Raw genomic sequence first — 23,047 nt, forward strand, 5'->3', positions numbered from 1 at the left:
CGTCATTAAGAGCCCCTTTGGGCAAGTCTGACCATCATGTTGTTTATCTAGCCCCTACTTATAAACCTGTTTTAAAAAGGGAAAAAACAGAGAAGAAATTAGTTCCTATTTGGTCTGAAGACTCAATTCAAGAGTTGATGGGATGCTTTGAATGTACTGATTGGGACTTGTTCAAATCCGAATGTACTGACTTAGACGATCTTACTGAAACTGTGACTAGCTATATTGAATTTTGTGAAGACTTGGTAATTCATAAAAAAGCATGTATAGTTTTTCCAAACAATAAGCCTTGGATTACTAAACAAGTTAAAAATTCTATTAACTTAAGGAATATTTATTTTAAACAAGGCGATAGTATTCGGTACAAAGAGGCTAATAAACAAGTTAGAAATGAGGTGAAATTAGCAAAATTGCGGTACAAGGAAAAGATAGAAACTATGTTTACAAATGAAAAGTCTCATGTAGCTTGGGACGGAGTGAAGTCTATTATCGGAACTAAACAGAAGAGAAAATGTATTAGTTTTGGAGGGAAATCTGATTATGTATTAGCAGATGCTTTTAATTCGTTTAATGTACGTTTTGACAATCATGATTTTTCAAGAGAATTGTCTGAATATAGGGGAAATTCTGTGATTCAGAACACTCCTGTTAAAATTCAAATTAATGAGGCTGATGTACATAGCTGTTTTAGTCAGGTCAAGGTTAGAAAGAGTCCAGGCCCTGACCACATTGGTGGTAGGTTTGTAACAACTGCAAGTCTATTCAAAAGAATTGAATCATTACCAAAGGGAGAGTTTGACTGTATTGTTCCCATTTACTTGCTTGTTAGCACTCTCAACAATATTTTGATACCTTCACATAAACTTAAATGATATAGTCAAAAACATGAAAGTCCGTGAACAGGCTTGTTAGCCACAACATCTCAGCCTCTCAGTCCATAGAAACAAAAATAATAATTAAAGATGGTACTCATCCGTCCGTTGGCACAGTTCCTTTGGGTCTGACAACCAAATCCAGGTGGAAAAGAGTAAAGAAGAGAAAAAACAAAAAAAAGGATGTCCCCAAAAAAAAACAAAAAACAATAATCCGCTGGTTCAAGGCCCCACAAAAACAGGTTATCCTCCAGCTGAAAGAATGCTCTCCCGAGTATGGTCCGTGTGTGTATATCTCAGACAAGAGCGTGACTTCATTAAACAGCTCACAAGTCTAATACACAATTGTCTCTTTTTTCCCTTTAAGAGATCATTTTGGACCCTTGCCCGGCCCAGGTAACAAAAGCCTGCCACCTCACCAAACATACCTCTTTTCAAAATGGCCGCCCTTCCTCTCTTATAGACAGGCCCATCAAAATAAGAGTCCTTAGCAGCGAACCAAAAGTCCCCATAATTCCCCCTCACCAAAATGTACATGTTAACATTCAAAATCAACATATCATGCAGTTAAAAATAATAAACCCTTCGCATCCAGAAATATTTAAACATTTCTGAACTTTTTACAGCCAAACTTGTTATAAACAAACTTTTTACCTCACACAAGAAGCTATTATACAGGCTTTACTGTGGCAGTGTCACAGGTTGTTGAAAAACTGTGCAGAGCAGCTTTCAGGGATTTATTCATTTATTTTTAATGAATCATTAAAATTTTCTAAGGTCCCTCGTTTATGGAAAGATGCCATTGTGGTACCAATTGCGAAAAAAAGAAATTCTTCTTCTCTTAAAGACTACAGGCCTGTTGCATTAACCTCCTTGTGTCATGATCTGGGCTGTGGGGCCTCCCTCAGCCACTTGGGGTCGCTGTTTTCCCTTCCCTACACTGCACTTCCTGATTGCATTCACCTGTCTTTGTCATTAGCACTGATTCACTCACAGCTGTTCACTATTATCTGGTCTTTAAAAACTCTCACCTTTTACTCCTGCTTCATGGCTGCATTGTCTTTTGTCTTCGTGTGTGTTTCTCTGTGTTCTGATCCTGGCTGTAGATTGTGTTTCTGTTCTGTTTATTTTGATCTTTGATTCAAGTCGTGTTGTGCCGTGTTGGCCTTTTGTTTATGTTTATTTGTGTTTTGTTTCATTAAAATCCTTTCCCTGCACTTTGGACCCAGATCTCCTCTATCTCACCGTGACAGAATGCAGCCATCACCTATGGGTCCAGCGGGGAGTAATTTTTTTTTTCTCACTGAGGAGGCGGCATCGGCCGCTCGATTCGAGGAGGTGATATACCTCCAACTGGCCGAGATGGAAGCATGCAGGGCTGAAACGGCGCGACTGCGTTCCCGCTTCGTGGTTGGAGCGGAATGGATTTTCGGTGGGAAGGCGGAAGGGTCCGTTGTCTCCGCTCCTGTGACCGCACCTCCTGTTCCTGACGTTGAAGCGGCTGCGCGTCCTGATTCAGACGCTGATGAGGCAGCGCGTCCTGTTCATGACGCGGCGGTGACCGCGCTCTCTGTTCCGGACGCGGCGGTGACCGCGCCCCCTGTTCCGGACGCAGCGGTGACCGCGCTCTCTGTTCCGGACGCGGGGGTGACCGCGCTCTCTGTTCCTGACGCGGCGGTGACCGCGCTCTCTGTTCCTGACGCGGCGGTGACCGCGCTCTCTGTTCCGGACGCGGCGGTGACCGCGCTCTCTGTTCCTGACGCGGCGGTGACCGCTCTCGCTGTTCCTGACGCGGCGGTGACCGCTCTCGCTGTTCCTGACGCGGCGGTGACCGCTCACTCTGTTTCTGACGCGCCGGTGACCGCGCTCTCTGTTCCTGACGCGGCGGTGACCGCGCTCTCTGTTCCTGACGCGGCGGTGACCGCGCTCTCTGTTCCTGACGCGGCGGTGACCGCGCTCTCTTTTCCTGACGCGGCGGTGACCGCGCTCTCTTTTCCTGACGCGGCGGTGACCGCGCTCTCTGTTCCTGATGCGGCGGTGACCGCTCTCGCTGTTTCTGACGCGCCGGTGACCGCGCTCTCTGTTCCTGAGGCGGCGGTGACCGCTCTCGCTGTTCCTGACGCGGCGGTGACCGCTCTCGCTGTTCCTGACGCGCCGGTGACCGCTCACTCTGTTCCTGACGCGGCGGTGACCGCTCACTCTGTGCCTGACGCGGCGTTGACCGCTCACTCTGTTCCGGACGCGGCGGTGACCGCTCACTCTGTGCCTGACGCGGCGGTGACCGCTCACTCTGTGCCTGACGCGGCGGTGACCGCTCACTCTGTGCCTGACGCGGCGGTGACCGCTCACTCTGTGCCTGACGCGGCGTTGACCGCTCACTCTGTGCCTGACGTGGCTGTGAACGCGATCTCTGTTCCGGACGCGGCCGTGACCGCTATCTCTGCGCCTGACGCGGAGGCGACTGCGCCCTCTGTTCTGGACGCGGAGGCGACTGCGCCCTCTGTTCTGGACGCGGAGGCAACCGCGCTCTCTGTTCCGGACGCGGCGGTGACTGCGCTGCAGTCTTTTATCTATTATCTATTATCGTCTATTATCTGGTCTTTAAAAACTCTCACCTTTTACTCCTGCTTCATGGCTGCATTGTCTTTTGTCTTCGTGTGTGTTTCTCTGTGTTCTGATTCTGTCTGTAGATTGTGTTTCTGTTCTGTTTATTTTGATCTTTGATTCAAGTCGTGTTGTGCCGTGTTGGCCTTTTGTTTATGTTTATTTGTGTTTTGTTTCATTAAAATCCTTTCCCTGCACTTTGGACCCAGATCTCCTCTATCTCACCGTGACACCTTGATTATGAAATCTTTTGAAAAAATAGTAAGGAAGGAGATTTTAACCCTAACACAGCCAGCACTTGATCCTATGCAGTTTGCATATAGATCTGGTAGAGGAGTTGATGATGCCACTTGTACCTTGTTGAATATGATTTTAGGACATTTAGAAGGCAAGAAAAGTCATGCACGTTTGCTTTTTATAGATTTTTCTTCTACTTTTAATTGTGTTCAGCCTCACATTTTGGCAAAGAAATTGATTGATACTTTTAAACTAGATCTAAATACTGTGTTCTGGTTGGTGGATTTTTTAACTGATAGATCCCAAAGAGTATGGGTCAATGGAGTGGTGTAGAATATTTTGATGTTGCGTTTTGTCTCCTCTTTTGTTTTCTTTATACACCGATGACTGTCGTAGTGTTTTTAATGGGAGACACATTGTTAAATTTGCGGATGACTCTGTGATTGTGTCTCTTCTTACTGAGTCTGAGCCAGATGTTGGGCCAGTGATCGATAATTTTATTCAATGGTGTGATGATTCATTTTTAAATATTAATGCTTCAAAAACAAAAGAGATGCTTATTGATTTCCGTAAGAAGAGCTCTGCACCTGTGTTGCCTTCTATCATAAAGGGACAGCAGGTAGAAGTAGTCAAACAATATAAATATTTAGGGACTATAATTGATGATAAACTACAATTTGAGGAAAACACCGATATAATTAGAGGAAAAGTTCTTCAGCGTATGCATTTTTTAAGAAAACTTCGATTTTTTAACATGGATGTTTCTTTTATGAAAATGTTTTATACATGCTTCATTGAAGCCATTTTAAGTTTCTCCATCGTCTTCTGGTATGGTAACCTTAATTTAAAGAACAGGAGGAAGCTGACAAGCATTGTGACAATGTGCAGTAAGATAGTGGGGACCGATTTAAGGACTATCTCACAGATTTATGAGTGCAGGACAATTAGGAAGGGCCAGGTAGTGCTTTCTGATGTTACTCATCCATTGTGTGCTGAATTTCAATTCCTTCCTTCAGGGCGGAGATTTAGACTCCCCTTGTGTAAATCAAATAGATATAGAAATTCTTTCATACCGGCGGCAATTAAGTTTTTAAACGATTTTTTGTAATTTAAGGTAATTGATGTGTTGTGTTGTGTTGTTAATATGTGTATGTGTATACTACTGTTCCTACTGCTGTCTATACAAAGAATTGCCTTTAAGGACAATAAAGTTTAACTAATAAGACCCTTTTCAAAGATACCAAATGTTTGGATGTTTCATCATGAACACTGCCTCTCAGTCTTCTAAAATGTCTGAAATTAATTTAGTAACACTTTTATTGAAATATTATAATATTTATTCATTATTATTTAAAAAAATTGTGTGTCATAAATCAACATCTCAGGAAAATGTTATGGGATTTCAAATATGACTATTTGTTACGAAACAGGACATTTCAGACATGTCCTCATATGACATCAGGACTAAAAGCATGCTTATTATGCATTTTAGGATAAATAACAAAACATAGGAAAATAAATTATATTTCAGTATTTTATGAAATATTATATATTATTATGAAAATCTTGTCAATTATTTTTCTTTATATGTTGCTGTCACTATCAGGCGGGTTGAGGAGTGGAGATGGAGGAGGAGAACCGGAGTAGATGAAATATACAGTTTATTAAATAAAATATTGAATGTACAAACAAACAAACCAAAACCAGGAGCAAGAAAAGAACATGTAACGTTATCGACGGACAAAGGGTAGTGAGCAGACACAGACATAAATACACAAAAGACAGGGCGTGGTTACAAACGAGATAACAGGATGACGAGGGGGAAATACAAATATGGGCATGATCAAACCAAAAGGAACTAAACACTAGGGGGAGACAAGGACTAAACCATTATCAAGGAAACATAGGGGAAAAAACACTAGGAAAACAGAACAGGACTGGCACAATCCTGACATTACCCCCCCCCCCCCCTCCCCCGAAGGCGCGTCTCGCGCCTAATAACATCCATTAGGAGGGAGGGTGGGCGCCCTGGAGACCGCTAGGTAGGGACTCAGGGGACACAGGATATTGGGGTGGTCTCCAGGGCAGATCAGGGAGCTCCGGAGGCCATGGTCGGGTAACCAGTTCAGGAGGCCATGGCGGATCTGGGAGCTCAGGGGGCCATGGCCGGGTAAACAGTCCAGGTGGCCATGGCGGATCTGGGGGCTCAGGAAACCATGGCCGAGTAAATAGTCCAGGTGGCCATGGCGGATCTGGGGGCTCAGGAAGCCATGGCCGAGTAAACAGTCCAGGTGGCCATGGCCGGGTAAACAGTCCAGTTGGCCATGGCCGGGTCAATAGTCCAGGTGGCCATGGCTGATCAGGGGAGTAGCCCCCCCCAAAAAAAATTTTCTTGGGGAAACCTAGGGCATCATCCACCCAGGAGAGCATGGAAGGGCGCGCAGGAGAGAGCTCCAGCTCTGGAGGGCGTGCAGGAGAGAGCTCTGGCTCTGGAGGGCGTGCAGGAGAGAGCTCCGGCTCTGGAGGTAGGAGCGTGCTCTGAACGGCACTCTAGACGGCGCTCGGGGCGAGCAGGCTCTGGAGGGCTGGACGACCCCAGCGGAGACTCTGAAAGGCTGGGCGTCTCCAGCGGAGACTTGGGGAGAGCAGGCTCTGGGCGAGCGGTCACTGGAGGGCGCTCTGGCGGCGCGGTCATTGGAGGGCGCTCTGGCGGCGCGGTCACTGGAGGGCTGGGCGGAACCAGCGGAGACTCTGGAAGGCTGGGCGGAACCAGCGGAGACTCTGGAAGGCTGGGCGGAACCAGCGGAGACTCTGGAAGGCTGGGCGGAACCAACGGAGACTCTGGAAGGCTGGGCGGAACCAGTGGAGACTCTGGAAGGCTGGGCGGAACCAGCGGGGACTCAGACTTAGCGGCCATCTTGGCCGGGGACTTAGGCTTGGCGGCCATCTTGGCCGGGGATTCAGGCTTGGCGGCCATCTTGGCCGGGGATTCAGGCTTGGCGGCCATCTTGGCCGGGAACACAGCAACGGCAGCTATCTTGGCCAGGGACTCAGGCTTGGCAGCCATCTTGGCCGGGGACTCAGGAACGGCAGCCATCTTGGCCAGGGACTCAGGTTTGGCGGCCACCTTGGCCGGGAACTCAGGAACGGTGGCCATCTTGGCCGGGGACTCAGGAACTGCTGCCATCTTGGCCGGGAACTCAGGAACGGCAGCCATCTTGGGTGCAGACTCTGACATGGAAGCCATCTTGCCTACAGACTCTGGTGTGGCAGCCATCTTGAGGGCTGCTAGTAACATGGTGGCCATCTTGTGAACTGGCGTGGCGGCCATCTTGTGAGCTGGCGTGGTGGCCATCTTGTGAGCTGGCGCTGGCTCGGCGGCTGACAGGCTTGATAGCGGAGAGGAAGCCTGAGGTACTGGGCTGAGGACCATCGTGGAGCTTAGGAGGACTTGGGGACACGTGGGGACAAGGGAGTGAGGTCGCTAGAGTGATATGCGGAGGGTTTTGGCTTTTGGTGAGATGGGGTGACTGCATGCTTCCAGATGGGAGGAGGATTACCATCCTCCACCTCAACTTGGAAATTGGAACCACATAAATCGAGAACAAAGTTGACAAAATCATTAGGAGTAATCTTTTGAAACAAAAAATCATCTTTGAGTCCCATCTGGAAGCATGCGTTTATCATTTTGTCACTCCATCTCACCAGATGGTAAACACTCAAAAACTCCTCCACATATTCCTCCAGCGAACGCTCACCTTGTTGAATGTTCAGGAGGAGGTCCTCAGCCCAGGTCATGTTGTTCAGGTCCGTCGATCTGTCACAATCAGGCGGGTTGAGGAGTGGAGATGGAGGAGGAGAACCGGAGTAGATGAAATATATAGTTTATTAAATAAAATACTGAATGTACAAACAAACCAAAACCAGGAGCAAGAAAAGAACATGTAACGTTATCGACGGACAAAGGGTAGTGAGCAGACACAGACATAAATACACAAAAGACAGGGCGTGGTTACAAACGAGATAACAGGATGACGAGGGGGAAATACAAATATGGGCATGATCAAACCAAAAGGAACTAAACACTAGGGGGAGACAAGGACTAAACCATTATCAAGGAAACATAGGGGAAAAAACACTAGGAAAACAGAACAGGACCGGCACAATCCTGACAGTTGCCACAAAAACAAATTAATATGCAAATTAGATTTTCATTATAAATACATTTTACACACATTTTGCAGAAGGAAAATGGTATATTGAACAATTCTGTTATAATTGACAAACATCTATATACAAAGTTTTTGTAAAAAAAAAAAGAAAGAAAGAAAGAAAGAAAGAAAATAAATCTTGAAAACCTAAAAATGTATTTGTGGTTTTTCAAATTAATTGCTTTTGCCTATGTATGTTCAATCATGTCTTTATATATATATATAAATAAAGTGGGTACGGAAAGTATTCAGTCCCCCTTAAATGTTTCACTCTTTGTTATATTGCAGCCATTTGCTGAAATCATTTAAGTTCATTTTTTCCCTCATTAACGTACACACAGCATCCCATATTGACAGAAAAACACAGAATTGTTGACATTTTTGCAGATTTATTAAAAGAGAAAAACTGAAATATCACATGGTCCTAAGTATTCAGATCCTTTGCTCAGTATTTAGTAGAAGCACCCTTTTGATCTAACACAGCCATCTAATACAGTTTGCTAAAAAAAACACCTGAAGGACTCCAAGATGCTGAGAAATAAGATTCTCTGGTCTGATGAGACCAAGATAGAACTTTTTGGCCTTAATTCTAAACGGTATGTGTGGAGAAAACCAGGCACTGCTCATCACCTGTCCAATACAGTCCCAACAGTGAAGCATGGTGGTGGCAGCATGATGCTGTGGGGGTGTTTTTCAGCTGCAGGGACAGGACGACTGCTTGCAAAGTGAAGGAAAGATAAATGCGGCCAAGTATAGGGATATCCTGGACGAAAACCTTCTTCAGAGTGCTCAAGACCTCAGACTGGGCCGAAGGTTTACCTTCCAACAAGACAATGACCCTAAGCACACAGCTAAAAGAACTGACTGTTCTTGAATGGCCCAGCAAGAGCCCTGACTTAAACCCAATTGAGTATCTCTGGAGAGACCTAAAAATGGCTGTCCACCAACGTTTACCATCCAACCTGACAGAACTGGAGAGGATCTGCAAGGAGGAATGGCAGAGGATCCCCAAATCCAGGTGTGAAAAACTTGTTGCATCTTTCCCAAAAAGACTCATGGCTGTTTTAGATCAAAAGGCTGCTTCTACTATACTTACATATCTACAATACTTTCCGTACATACTGTGTGTGTATATATATATATATATATATATATACTAGTGGTGGGCCGTTATCGGCGTTAACGTGAGACTCTTATCGGGCGATAAAAAAAATATCTCAGTTAATCTATTGTCAAAGTTGGGTTATCTTATTTACACGAAGGCATGTCATTTCTGTCTCTACATGGTCGCGCGTTTATAATGTCTCCTCCGCGAAAACACGGACGGGATCGCGGACTCCATTCATAAAAACCGAATCTACAATGGCATGAAATGCCAGGTAAATTCGTCGATTTTTGGATTCATAAACCAAAAGTTGGTCTGCCACTTAATTCAAATCGCGATATGGACTAGTGTCTGTGAAAACTGAAATGCAAAAAGACTGTTTCAATATGAATCCTGCATGTTCCGTTTGCCTCTGTATGCATGAATGGCGGAGACGCGTTTTTACTACACGCATACCGAAGCACGTGTGACGTTCCTGTTAATTTTTGGCATTTGCATCTCACATGAATAGATAAACTCAATCTCCAAAGCTGCTGTGAGTGTCACTTTTACCGTTTCATTTGAGAAAACTAGCATTATATCATACTGTACACACAGAAACTTCACGGCAACCTGTCAAAATAAAAGTACGGTGTAACATGTAACAGAACATTAGTCCTGTATTAGTTTTGTACAGTATAATGTAGGTGTTTATATATTCCTATGTAAATAATTGACATAAAACAATATATATGATAAAAAAAAATATAGCAGTTTATATGCAGTTTGGAAACAGGAGATGAGCCCCTGGTCTAATGTGCCACCTGGCTTGAGAAACCCGTTCTCAAAGACTTACTTTTAGTCATTATTTGGGTAGCACACATAATCTGAATGCCTTCGGCAGAATTCAAATTAGCCATTTTAATCTAGATTAATCTAGATTAATTCCAAGATTACAGTGAGATTAATCTAGATAAAAAAAAATAATCTATGCCCACCACTAATATATATAAATATATACAGTACAGAACAAAAGTTTGGACACACCTTCTCATTCAAAGAGTTTTCTTTATTTTGATGAAACTTTGCTCGAAGTATGGCCTGGGTCTCTACACATGAACTCAAGCATTGAGAACAGAGTTTGTGTACACAGAAAAACGGCAATGTATTACTTACACCGTGTAATGCCTGTCTGTTTTCGCAACTGGCGGGATCATATGACGTCATGCGTGTGCACGCTAGGGGAGTCGGAATTCGGCACAACACAGGCCTCAGCAACATGTTCAATGATGCGGAGGCCATAGAAGATCATTTTTTGCAGTCTCCGGCCGTTGACCTATAAGTCAATGTAGACGGCTTCCTTCTCTCTATTCAGCCAACTGATGCCAGGCAGGGTTTCGGCTCGGAAGAGCAAGAGCAGTGGGATGCAGACGAAGGTGAGGTACAGCTGGTTACAGCGACGGAGAAACTGCTGGTTCGGTTCCTTGAAGTTCAGATGTTCATGTATAAGTTCATTTTCGTTAAAACATATGGTTTGTCAAATGCTTTTTTGTTGAAGGTTGTTTATTCTGATTTCACTTTAAGGTTTTCTGCATGTTGATTTCGTAAGAGTTCAATAAATATTTACTTTTTCATCGAATCGTTTTTGTATTGTCTGCTTATTTTTTTGGATTAAAGGATTTCACATTGAATATTTAAGAAATATATTCATAAAATAAACATATAAAATGGTAAATGGCAAAAAATATAAAGAAAAAACAACCCATTGGAAAATGTGCTTTCATATTCATTTATTTGATCAAAGAAATTTATGCAATTTTTACTTATAGAAAATTCAAGTCCATTTTTAAAATCTGTTATAGTCTATAATTAACTTTAAGTATAGAGAAGTAGGTATATAAGCCACTCTTGTATTGCCCCGGCTACATTCTGAGCGTTTCTTTCCCGTGTTTGATTCCCAGTGTTTTCGATTCCTGGACTCCCTCTTGTGTTTGATTCTCGCTGCCAGCCCCGACCTTCTGCCTGTGTTTGACCACAATTTCTGCCTGCCCCTTTGTGTTTTGTCTGTACCTAATAAAACGCTGCGAATGGATCCGCTCGTCTCCGACCGTCCTTGTGACAGAAGACTTCGCCACTACAAGGATCCAGCAGCTAGTATGGTGTCATCCGGTTCCAGCACGAATTCTACGGTACAAATCAAGCGTCTCAAACAAGGTGAGCGGTCTGTTGAGGAGTATGCAATGGACTTTATCGAATTGGCTAATCAGTCTACTATGGATGAGGCATGCCTGAGGATTTTCTTCCGTGGAGGACTCTTAGAGCCATTGGCTTCCCTCATGCCCATGTTTGAACCTGACTGGACTTTGCAATATTATATTGACATTGCTCTGCAACTAAGTGGCTCTCCTTTTACTGTGGGAATCAAAGAAGAGGACAACAATGTTCCCACAGTAAACTCCAGCTCAGAGCCTCTACACAAGATGGCCGCTAGCCCAGAACCACAGCACCCACATATTACCACGGCTTGGCGAAGATTGATGTCCAGCATAGAGGACCCACCGCTGCTGTCGGCGCGAGCAGCTGGTCTACCTAACCACACATCAGCCAAGCCAGCACCTGCCAAGTCAAGTTACGTCACGGCTACGGTTCCTTCAGAGCCAAGGCATGCAGCTCTTCCCGAGCCAAGTCAAGCAGCTTTTCTCGAGTCAAGCCAGGACCCGACCTCACATCCTGAGTTAAGCCAGGACCCGACCTCACATCCTGAGTTAAGCCAGGACCCGACCTCACATCCTGAGTCAAGCCAAGCAGCACTTTCTGAGTCAAGTCAAGCAGCGACCTCACATCCTAAGTCAAGCCAGGACCCGACCTCACATCCTGAGTCAAGCCAGGACCTGACCTCACATCCTGAGTCAAACCAGGACCCGGCTTTACAGTCCGAGGCAGGTCAAGAGCCTCCGCTGGTTCCGCCCAGCCTCCCAGAGTCTCCGCTGGTTCCGCCTGGCCTCCCAGAGTCTACGCTGGTTCCGTCCGGTCTCCCAGAGTCTCCGCTGGTTCCGTCCAGTCTCCCAGAGTCTCTGCTGGTTCCGTCCAGTCTCCCAGGGTCTCCGCTGGTTCCGTCCAGTCTCCCAGAGTCTCCGCTAGTTCCGCCCGGCCTCCCAGAGTCTCTGCTGGTTCCGCCCAGCCTCCCAGAGCCTCCCGTGTTTGATTCCCCGTGTTTTCGATTCCTGGACTCCCTCTTGTGTTTGATTCTCGCTGCCAGCCCCGACCTTCTGCCTGTGTTTGACCACGATTTCTGCCTGCCCCTTTGTGTTTGGTCTGTACCTAATAAAATGCTGCGAATGGATCCGCTCGTCTCCGACCGTCCTTGTGACAGTGTAAATGGTTACAAATAATTTTAATAAAATGAAAACGGGTGAGAACGTGTCATGAGATAAGCCGGCTGAATGGCTGAGGATATATATATATAATTCACACTGGCAGCGTTGGCTGAACCGCGGCTGGCCTACTGCAAATACATACGAGTATTGTTCATTCGGTTGCACATTTCAGGTGTTCTCTGACAATTGTCTGTCATGTGCTTTTAATTTAAGATATGAGCAGCATGTTGTGATACGGACGTGTTCCCACATACACATATAGGCTAACATGCTGTATATACAGCTGTCAGGATTTGAGTCTTGTCTGTCATTCCCAGCGTTTTCCCCCATGTTTCCTATGTAAATGGGTTAGTCCTTGTCTCCCCCTCTAGTTTTGGTTCCATTTGATTTAGTAATGCCCATATTTGTATTTCCCCCTCGTCTGCTCGCTTGTAACCACACCTCTGTTTCAGTGTATTTAAGTCTGTGTCAGTTCACACCCCAGTGTCCGTCGATATACGTTACTTCTGATTATTTTGCTCCATGTTCATCAGTGTTTTCTTTAATAAACTTTATAATTCATTTACTCTGGTTTCTGCAATCTTCATCTACACAAACTCAACCAGCTAAACTGTGACAGTTGTAGGTAGTTTACAAGATAAAAAAATCTTATTCTTAATCTTTTTTTTGTATGTTGTCGGTTTTATTAACAAGGTTGAGGTACAAAAGTTGTATATTTTAAATATCACATCAAATTTCGGTAGCTTGAGCTTGTTCCATCCATATGCTGTTCTACAAAGTTTCACTGGTATTAGTAGATGGTTAACAAACTATGAACAACTGATCTGTAAAGTGTGAGTTAATATATTAGTTAAGTGTTAGTTATTAGCTTATGTATGTTATTGGGACGTTATTCTAAAGTTGCAACTATTCCTCATTTACTAACAGGTAATAAATGAAGAATAGTTGCAACTTTAGAATAACGTCCCAATAACATATATAAACTATTAACTGATACTTAACAAGTCTTTAGTAAGTAATTTACTAACAGCTCGTTTATGATCTTTTACTAATATATTAGGTACAGTTATAAATCATTAAAATAAAGTTAACAAGTCATTTATAACTTGTTAACTAACAGCTTGTAAGTTATCTATTGGCTATCTATAAGGCACAGTTATACATAATTAACAAACTATTAACTGTTATTTAACAAGTCATTTATAACCCATTAACTAACAGTTTATTAATGATCTATTAACTAGTTATAACGGATAGTTATTATAAAGTGTTACCGAATTGTAATTTAACATAATCTTGTCGGTTAATAATAACTTGATGTCGGTTGTCGGTTGGAGTAAAACAAAATAACCGAAATTAACATTTCTATTTCCAATGCAGTCTCATAAATGTTCATCAGGACAAAAAAAAAAAATAAAATAACAATACAACTCCACCTGCTTATGAATAGCTTTTTTGCTATTCGTTTGAACCATACTTTCAGGAAAGAGGAATCATTGAACTATTGTTAACAATGGTATTTGTGACCAACGCCCCCTAGAGCTGGCCATGGTGATTGGCTACAGAATGTTGTTCCTTGTGCCACCTGGTGGATATTATATGAAGCGCAACAATGTTTTTAAAAAAATCTGAAAAAGCGCTTGCAGGTAGAACCGTGATCACGCGTGCTGAATTCCAGGTTGCCGCGTGAAAAAAGACGCATTTTTAATGACCAGATCTGTATATATTTGGCATTCCATATTGTGATGTTGAACGTTATCGTTTAGATTTGATAAAAGATGGTAAATTATTTGTATCTGGAGGTGTCGAATATGGTGTGGAACGGAATATGGCTTTGTATAATTCTGATCTAGTGGCTAATATGAGGTTGGTCCCTAAGTTTGATGAGAAAGATGTTGAGCGTTTCTTTTTGTTGTTTGAGCGAGTGGCAGATGCGCGTAATTGGCCAGATGAAGATAGTACGCTTATGTTGCAGTCTGTTTTTACAGGAAAAGCTCAAGAAGCGTATTCGTGTCTTAGTGTAGAAGATGCTAAGGATTATTTGACTGTTAAGAACGCTGTGTTGAGGGCTTACGAGTTGGTCCCAGAGGCTTATAGACAAAAGTTAGATCTTGGAAAAAAAACGGAAAAACAAACACATGTTGAATTTGTGCACGACATCTCATTTTATTTCAATCGTTGGTGTACAACATCTGGCGTGAAAACGTTAGAAAATTTGAAGGAATTGATGTTGCTTGAACAGTTTAAAAACTCTGTTTCAGAACGTATAGCAACATACATTAGTGAACGTAAACCCGATATGGTCAGTGAGGCAGCCGTTATTGCTGATGAGTTTTTTCTGATCCATAAGACCTCCGTTAGTCATAGAAACAGTGAGGGAAATTTTTTTCAAAACAATAGTGGTATGATCCTAGTAAGTCATCTAAATTTGTGCGTGCTTTACCTGAGAAACAGAGTTATGCCTCAGTTGGAGAAGAAGAAAGATCAAACGTGTAATTATTGCCACATGATGGGTCATTGGAAGAATGAGTGTCCATCTTTGAAAGTAAAAGTAAGTCTTTACCTTCAGTTAAACCTGTAGCTTTTGTGGTGACTACCTCAGAAGTACATAATACACAACAGAGTTGTTCATTTGCGGGTTCAACTTTCTACCCATTTGTTACAGACGGCTCTGTGAGATTGGTTAATTCTACTGAGGCTGTAAAGTCCTCCGTGACACTGGATCAGAAGAAACTTTTGTTTTAGAGTCTGTTTTACCTTTTTCAAGTGACTCTTATACTGGAAACAATGTGTTGATTCGAGGTATTGGTTTGAATGTGATATTTGTTCCCATACATAAAATTGTTTTGCATTCTGACTTGATCCAGGGGGAGGTGGAGGTTGCAGTGCATAACTGTTTGCCTGTCGAAGGAGTGCAGGTAATCCTGGGTAATGATTTGACTGGTGAACGCGTTTCGCGAACACCATCTGTGACTTCTGAGACTGGTGCTGACAATTTTTTTTGTTCGTCAAATGTGTTCCCATCATGTTTGAAACTGACAGCAATGCCTTTTTGAGATAATCACAACCAAAATGAAGATGATCAAGGATAAAATCCCGCCCCTGCTGTGTTTGAGCCTGTGTCCAGCATGTGGTCATCATTTAAGACTGACATTTGCTGATATTTCAGCACTGGTGTCCAAGATGAAGCCCTCCTCTTGTTCATCTGACACCATTCCTTGCAGGCTCTTTCGATAAAGTGTTAGAGGTAATTGGCCCTTGTGTTACCAAAATGGTTAATGTCTCTTTGTCAACTGGCGTGTTTCCCAGTGCCTTTTAACAGCCATAGTGGAGCCATTATTAAAAAGAGCAGGCTTCGACCCGACAGATCTTAATAGTTTTAGGCCAATTTCAAAACTCCCGTTCCGGTCCAAGATCCTTGAGAAGGTGGTCTGTGAACAGCTTACATTCTTCCTGGATCAAAATAACATCCATGAGCCGTTTCAGTCTGGTTTCCGTAAACAACACTCTATACGGAAACTGCCTTACTGAAAGTGTCCAGCAACATTATGATGGCTGCTGATTCTGGGAAACGCACTGTTCTAGTTCTCTTGGATCTGTCCACAGTATTCGACACCGTTGACCACCAGGTTCTGCTGAAAAGACTGAGGGATCAAGTAGGACTGTCTGGGTCAGTTCTTCAGTGGTTCTCCTCATGCTTATCAGGGCGTAGCTTTAGTGTTACAGCTAACCAAATAAGGTCTGAGTCTGTGGTTTTGTTGTGTGGAGTGCTTCAGGGGTCCGTTTTGGGCCCTGTCTTATTTTTGTTGTATTTGATTCCTTTGGGAAAGATCATCCAAAGGTTCAGTGATGTTTCTTTCCACCTATTTGCTGACGATATCCAGCTTTACTGTTCTTTTAAGCCGTCTGAAATCCAGAAGCTAAGCTCTCTGCTCCATTGTCTAGTGGAGATAAAACAATGGCTCAGCAGAAACTCTCTGCAGCTAAATGCAGACAAAACGGAAACACTGATTATCGTACCTGATGATGCAATTCCTGGGATTAAACAATACCTGGGCGACTTAGGCCAGTCTGCGAAGCCAAGTCTTCTGAACTTCCATACCACGAGTTATCTTTGACAAAGACATGTCATTAGTCCAGCACTGTAAGCAGCTAACAAGGAACTGCTTCTTTCAACTTAGGAAAATCTCTAAACTGAATATGGTCGCACGTAATGATTTGGAGCTTATCATTCATGCGTTCGTGTCTTCACGTTTAGACTATTGCAATAGTTTGCTCTCATGTTTAAACAAGAAGGAGCTCTCTCGACTGCAATAAGTGCAAAACTGTGCAGAGAGAATTCTGACCCGCACTAACAAGAGGATCCACATATCTCCTATTTTTAAAACTTCATTGGCTGCCAGTGTCCTATAGGATCAAATTAAAAATTTTGGTTCTAGCATTCAGAGCCTTGCATGGTCAGCCTTGCATGGTTACTTCAGCGATCTGATCCAGCCTTACACCCCTGCCCGGGGCTCTGAGGTCTGTGGATCAAACTCTGCTGAAGGTTCCACACACTTGTTTCCGGACTAGAGGTGACCGATCCTTCCAGGCTGTTGCTCCTAGGCTTTGGAACGATTTTCCGCCCTCTTTGCGCTCTATTGACTCTAGTGGATACTTTTAAAAGCAATCTTAAGACATATTTGTTTGTTCAAGCTTTTAATTAGCTACTTTTGGGCTGCTATGATTTCTGTGTTGTTATGACCCTTTTTATATTGTACGTAATTTCTGATTTTAACTGTGTTGTGAAGCACTTTCTGGCCTTTGTCTGTAGGTGCTATACATATAAAGATTACTTACTCGCCTTAGGGCGCCGCCGGAGGAGAGGGGTCCGTGGAGCACTTAATAGGCGCTATGCGGCAGGCGGTCCGCGGATGCTGCGCGGCACCCCCTGGAGGATTTTTGCGGGACCCTTTGACCTCCCCGTCGCGGAGGGGAGGCCCGGTAGGGTCCGTCCGAGGCGTCGGCCGGGGCCTGGGACCCCCAGGGACCCCGCGGAACAGCCCCCATTATTTGCGCCTTTTGTTGCGATCTTGAGTTATACGTCCCCCTAACCGCCCATGTGTCCACGAAAAGCCTATTCGTCCCCCTAACCGCCTATGTGACCACGAAAAGCCTATTTGTCCCACTGACCACCTATGTGACCACGAAAAGCCTATACGTCCCCCTAACCGCCTATGTGTCCACGAAAAGCCTATTCGTCCCTCTAACCGCCTATGTGACCACGAAAAGCCTATTTGTCCCACTGACCACCTATGTGACCACGAAAAGCCTATTTGTCCCACTGACCACCTATGTGACCACGAAAAGCCTATACGTCCCCCTAACCGCCTATTTGTCCACGAAAAGCCTATTCGTCCCCCTAACCGCCTATGTGTCCACGAAAAGCCTATTCGTCCCCCTAACCGCCTATGTGTCCACGAAAAGCCTATACGTCCTCCTAACCGCCTATGTGTCCACGAAAAGCCTATACATCCCCCTAACTGCCTATGTGTCCACGAAAAGCCTATACGTCCCCCTAACCGCCTATGTGTCCACGAAAAGCCTATACATCCCCCTAACCGCCTATGTGACCACGAAAAGCCTATACGTCCCCCTAACCGCCTATGTGTCCACAAAAAGCCTATTCGTCCCCCTAACCGCCTATGTGTCCACGAAAAGCCTATTCGTCCCCCTAACCGCCTATGTGTCCACGAAAAGCCTATTCGTCCCCTAACCACCTATGTGACCACGAAAAGCCTATTCGTCCCCCTAACCACCTATGTGTCAAACAGTACAAAACACACAGTATAAGTTATAAGTCAAATAAGTTGCACGTGTCACTTGCCCACCTGTAACTTATTTGACTGGGCCTCCATAGGCTTTCCGTGGACGGTAAAGTAGTAAGTCATATTTCATAACTACAGTGGTTTTATGGACACATTTCTACAGTACAGTGCTCAGGGAACACTACCCAGCAGTTCTAAGTACATTAGATCACCTAAAATGGCTTAATATGCACAAAAACGCACTGTCCACGGAAAGCCTGTGGAGGCCCTCTTAAATAAGTTACAGGTGGGACGTTCCCTCTTGTGTGGTCCACTTCTGTGGTCAAACATCAATTAATACACTAAATAACTTATGGAGGTGGCTCCCCGCATCCTCCTGACGGACCCTGAGGTGTTAAACCCTCGGAATTCCAGTGACCATGAACTGCCTGTTTTTTATAATGGGATAGATTGTGCGTGGGACTTCCAGATCTCAGCTTCTGGACGTGTTATCAAGCTGAAACCTGCGTTCCTGCGCTAGTCTGGATATTCCCAGCTCCTGTGGTGAATTTCAAGAAGTTTGGAGAAACTTGAAAATCTGGCTTGAAAATCCTCAAAGGGAGTTTTTTTGGGCAAAATTTTCAAGTTTCTCCGATTTTCTTCAAATTCTCACCGTCATGAGGGTATGTCCAGGCCAGCGCAAGAATGCGGGTTTCAGCTTGATAGCACGTCCAGAAGCTGAGATCTGGAAGTCCCACGTACAATCTATCCCATTATAAAAAACAGGCTGTTCGTGGTCAGGTAAATTCTGAGGATCTAACACCTCCGGGTGCTTCAGGAGGAGGCTAGGAGCCACCCAATAGCATTCTTAGTGGATTCTTTGATTTCTGACCTCAAAAACGGACCGCCACTTATTTGACTGGGCCTCCATAGGCGTTCCGTGGACGATACTGTAATTAGTCACATTTCATAACTACAGTGGTTTTATGGACAAATATCGACAGTGCATGGACACGGAACTTCGGGCGCTCCCCCGGAGCACCGCGACGTAGAGTATATGTCAATTTGGGGGCGATCGGACAAGTTACACAGGGGCGTTTCCTGAGAGGCGTCCGTACAGAGCCTATGGCCAATCTGATGGACTTACCAGCTTTTTCGCAAAACGTCCACGCCACCATTGAAATAAGTGGCTCGTGTCGTCCAAAAAGTGAACACGATCTCTCGCCCCAACTATGCGTCCATTGGCAACTTATTTGAATTGAAAAATTCCCACGAACCACCTAGATTCCCTTACTTGCCTACTTACTACCGGCAAAATTAGTTTTAAAAGCACTGACTCAGTTTATCAAAATTTTTGGAATACCTCGAATTATTCAGTCTGATCAAGGAAGTAATTTTATTTCCAATCTGTTCAATCAGGTTCTGAAGCAGCTTTATATTCAACATAATCTTTCCAGTGCTTTTCGGCCCCAGAGTCAAGGTGCTCTGGAAAGATTTCACCAAACGTTAAAGTCTTTGTTAAGATCATATTGTGTTACCTTGGTTAATGATGTCGGCTCGTGAAGCCGCTCAGGAAAGTACTGGATTTAGTCCGAATGACCTTGTTTTTGGTCATGATCTGTTTTGTCTGCAGATTGGAAAAAAAATTATCCACCTAAAAATGTTCTGGCATATGTAAGTGATTTCCGTAGGCGGATTTTTGAAGCATGCCAGTTGGCAAAAGAATCTTTGAGCAAAGCACAAATCGAATGAAACTACTTTTCAATCGTCGTACAGAGTTGCAGAGTTGATCAGGTCCTTGCATTGTTACCTATTGTGGGTTCACCATTTCAGGCCAAATTTGCAGGTACATATAGTGTTGCTCGTAAAATTTCTGGTCTTAATTATTTAATAAATACACCAGATCGAAGGAAAAAAACTTGACTGTGTCACGTCAATTTGTTGAAACCTTTTTATGGTTCTGAATATTTTGTAGACGCTAAAGAAAATAAAACAGACACGATTGATGTACTTAACCTTTGTGTTAAACCTGTTTTGCTTGCAGGTTCTTCCTATGTTGCAGACAGGGAGTGTCCAATCACTTCAGTCTTGATAGGTGGGGGTCAGGATGAAATTGATCCTGGAGATTCTGTTCTCCAGGGTCAGTTACGAAATTCAGAAGCATTGACCTCTTTGAAAGTTCGGTTTAGTCACTTAACAGAGGTGCAACGTATGGATTTGATTAATCTGATTTTTGAATACGTTACACTTTTTCCAGATACTCCGTCTTGCACAAAACTGATTGAGCACGACATTGACGTGGGAGATTCAGCTCCTATTCGTCAGCACTATTATAGAGTATCTGAGAATAAGAAAAAACAACTAGAGAAGGAAATTGATTACATGCTGGAAAATGATATCATTGAACCTTCTTTTTCTAGTTGGGCATCTCCATCGTTGCTGGTGAATTAACCTGATGGTTCGTTCAGGTTTTGTACCGACTATAGAAAAGTAATTGCGGTGACAAAACCTGATTTGTTAACATTACCTTGAATTGAAGATTGTATTGATCAAGTAGGAAACGCGAAATTTGTTAGTAAATTTGATTTACTAAAAGGCTATTAGCAAGTGTCTCTTACTGAAAGAGCTCGAGACATTTCAGCTTTCGTTGTGCCATCAGGGTTGTATTCGTACAAGGTTATGAGTTTCGGGTTGCGGAATGCACCATCAACGTTTCAGCGCTTGATGAATCGTGTTATTTCTGGGTTGAGGGGATGTGCTGTATATTTGGACAATGTAATCGTCTACAGTCAGACTTGGGAGGAACAAATAGGTCAAATTAGAGCATTTTTTGGACCAATTTTTGAAGGCCAATTTAACTGTTAATTTGTTAAATTGTGAGTTTGCGAAGGCCACAGTTGTTTATTTGGGGAAAGTGGTGGGGCAAGGCCAAGTGCGCCCTGTTCGGGCAAAAGTGAAAGCGATCGATAATTACCCTACTCCTACCACAATGAAGGAACTTATGTGATTTCTTGGAATGGAAGGGTTTATCGTTGTTTTTGTAGGAATTTTTCTACAGTGGTGGTCCCGTTGACAAATTTGTTACGTACTGGGAAAGATTTTTGCTGGACTTTGGGTTGTCAACAAGCATTTGAGAAAGTAAAAATGCTCCTTACAGAGGGTCCAGTTCTGAAAGCTCCAAGGATTGATCAGCCATTTCGCTTGCAAGTGGATGCTAGCAATGTGGGTGCTGGGGCCGTTCTGTTACAAACTTCTGAAGAAGGCATTGATCACACAGTTGGTTTCTTTTCTAGGAAGTTTAATTCTTATCAACTTAATTATTCAGTGATTGAAAAGGAGGTTCTTGCCCTAATTTGGGCTTTGCAACACTTTGAGGTGTATGTGGGATCGACGGTGGGACCTCTGCTGGTTTTTACTGATCACAACCCTTTAGTTTTCCTTCACTCATTACAAAACCCTAACCAAAGGTTAATGCGGTGGTGCTTGTTTTTGCATACCTGTTGTATATAATCGACACATTAAAGGTTCTGAGAACGTCACTGCGGATGCATTGTCTTGCGTCTAAGAAGTTTAGGTGTGGTAAAGTTGTCTTATTTCTCGCTCTTTCTTCTCTCTGTTATTTTCTTAATTTTGCTTCCTAGGCGCCAAGGTTGCTGAAAGGAGTTGGAGAGTTGGAGTTGGAGGATAGTGGAGAGCTGGACCGATACCTTTATACTTTGGTTGCTGGGATTTTCTGAAGTTTTGGCTTGTTTTAAAGACTTTTTTTTAGGGGGTGTGTGTGATGGGTCTCTGTTCTCCCTACTACGGCCGGCCAGTGGGCGGCGCCAGGAGACTCATCAAGTGAACAATCTCCACTTGTTCTTCCTGCCATAAATGTTGGGGCTGTGTTGGCATGAGGAGGCCTGCTCCTGGGTTTTTGTTTGTTTGTTTGTTTATTTTGGATTTCATTTTTAGTTAAACTTGGTTCGGTCGGACCATGATGCCAAAACGTCCGACCGAACCAAGTTTAACTAAAAATGAAATGAAAAATGAAAAAATTGTGTTTATGCTGATTTTGTGATTTATCTGTTTTTTTTACTTATGTTAATAAATATTCTTCGTTGCAACTTAACCAACTCGACTTTGTCCTCCTTTGATTTGTCACGGCTTTGAGCCTGGCGTGACAATATGGAAAATATATGCAAGGGAAAACATGATTTCTTAACTCTAAGGCTTTTCCCAGGGAGGGAAAACAACATTTTTATTCACGAAACAAATATTTCACAGCAAAGACAGAAAACCTTGAAGATTAAGCACTTTAACAGGAAACCCTCACTCATAACAACAAAAAGTCCTTTCACCATCTCCTGAAATCACACAGCAACAACAAAACACATCTATACTGGATAATCAAAACCAATACAGATGTAAGATATCAATATAACTGGAGGTTAAAAATGTCCAAAGAAGTGAAATGATACCCTAAAAAACAATATATATATCATGACTAATTAAGACTATTAGGACATATACCATATATAAGACATGTACCACAAACAATATATCAAGACTAATTAAGACTATTAGGATTAACATGCACAGCAGTACACTGATAACTCATTAAAATCTGCTTATTGAAAGAAGTGTTCTCCGTTTACATGCAAATCAGTAAGTCAGGTACAGCTGTTTGGCTGCAAACACCATGGTTAGGCCTGGCAACATTTTTCTAGAAATATGTTCTTAAATTGCAACACTGTTGGGGATTCGATCTGGGGACAAATAACGATACTCCATTGTTATTTTTTTATTCCGGCTCTTGATCTGGTCCGTCAGATCATCTAGATTCTTGCGGAAGGTCTTAATGGCTTCCTTCACTGCTTGCTCTGTGAAGTACATA

The sequence above is a fragment of the Garra rufa genome, chromosome 2 (assembly GCF_049309525.1).
Source record: "Garra rufa chromosome 2, GarRuf1.0, whole genome shotgun sequence".
Classification (NCBI taxonomy): Eukaryota; Metazoa; Chordata; class Actinopteri; order Cypriniformes; family Cyprinidae; genus Garra; species Garra rufa.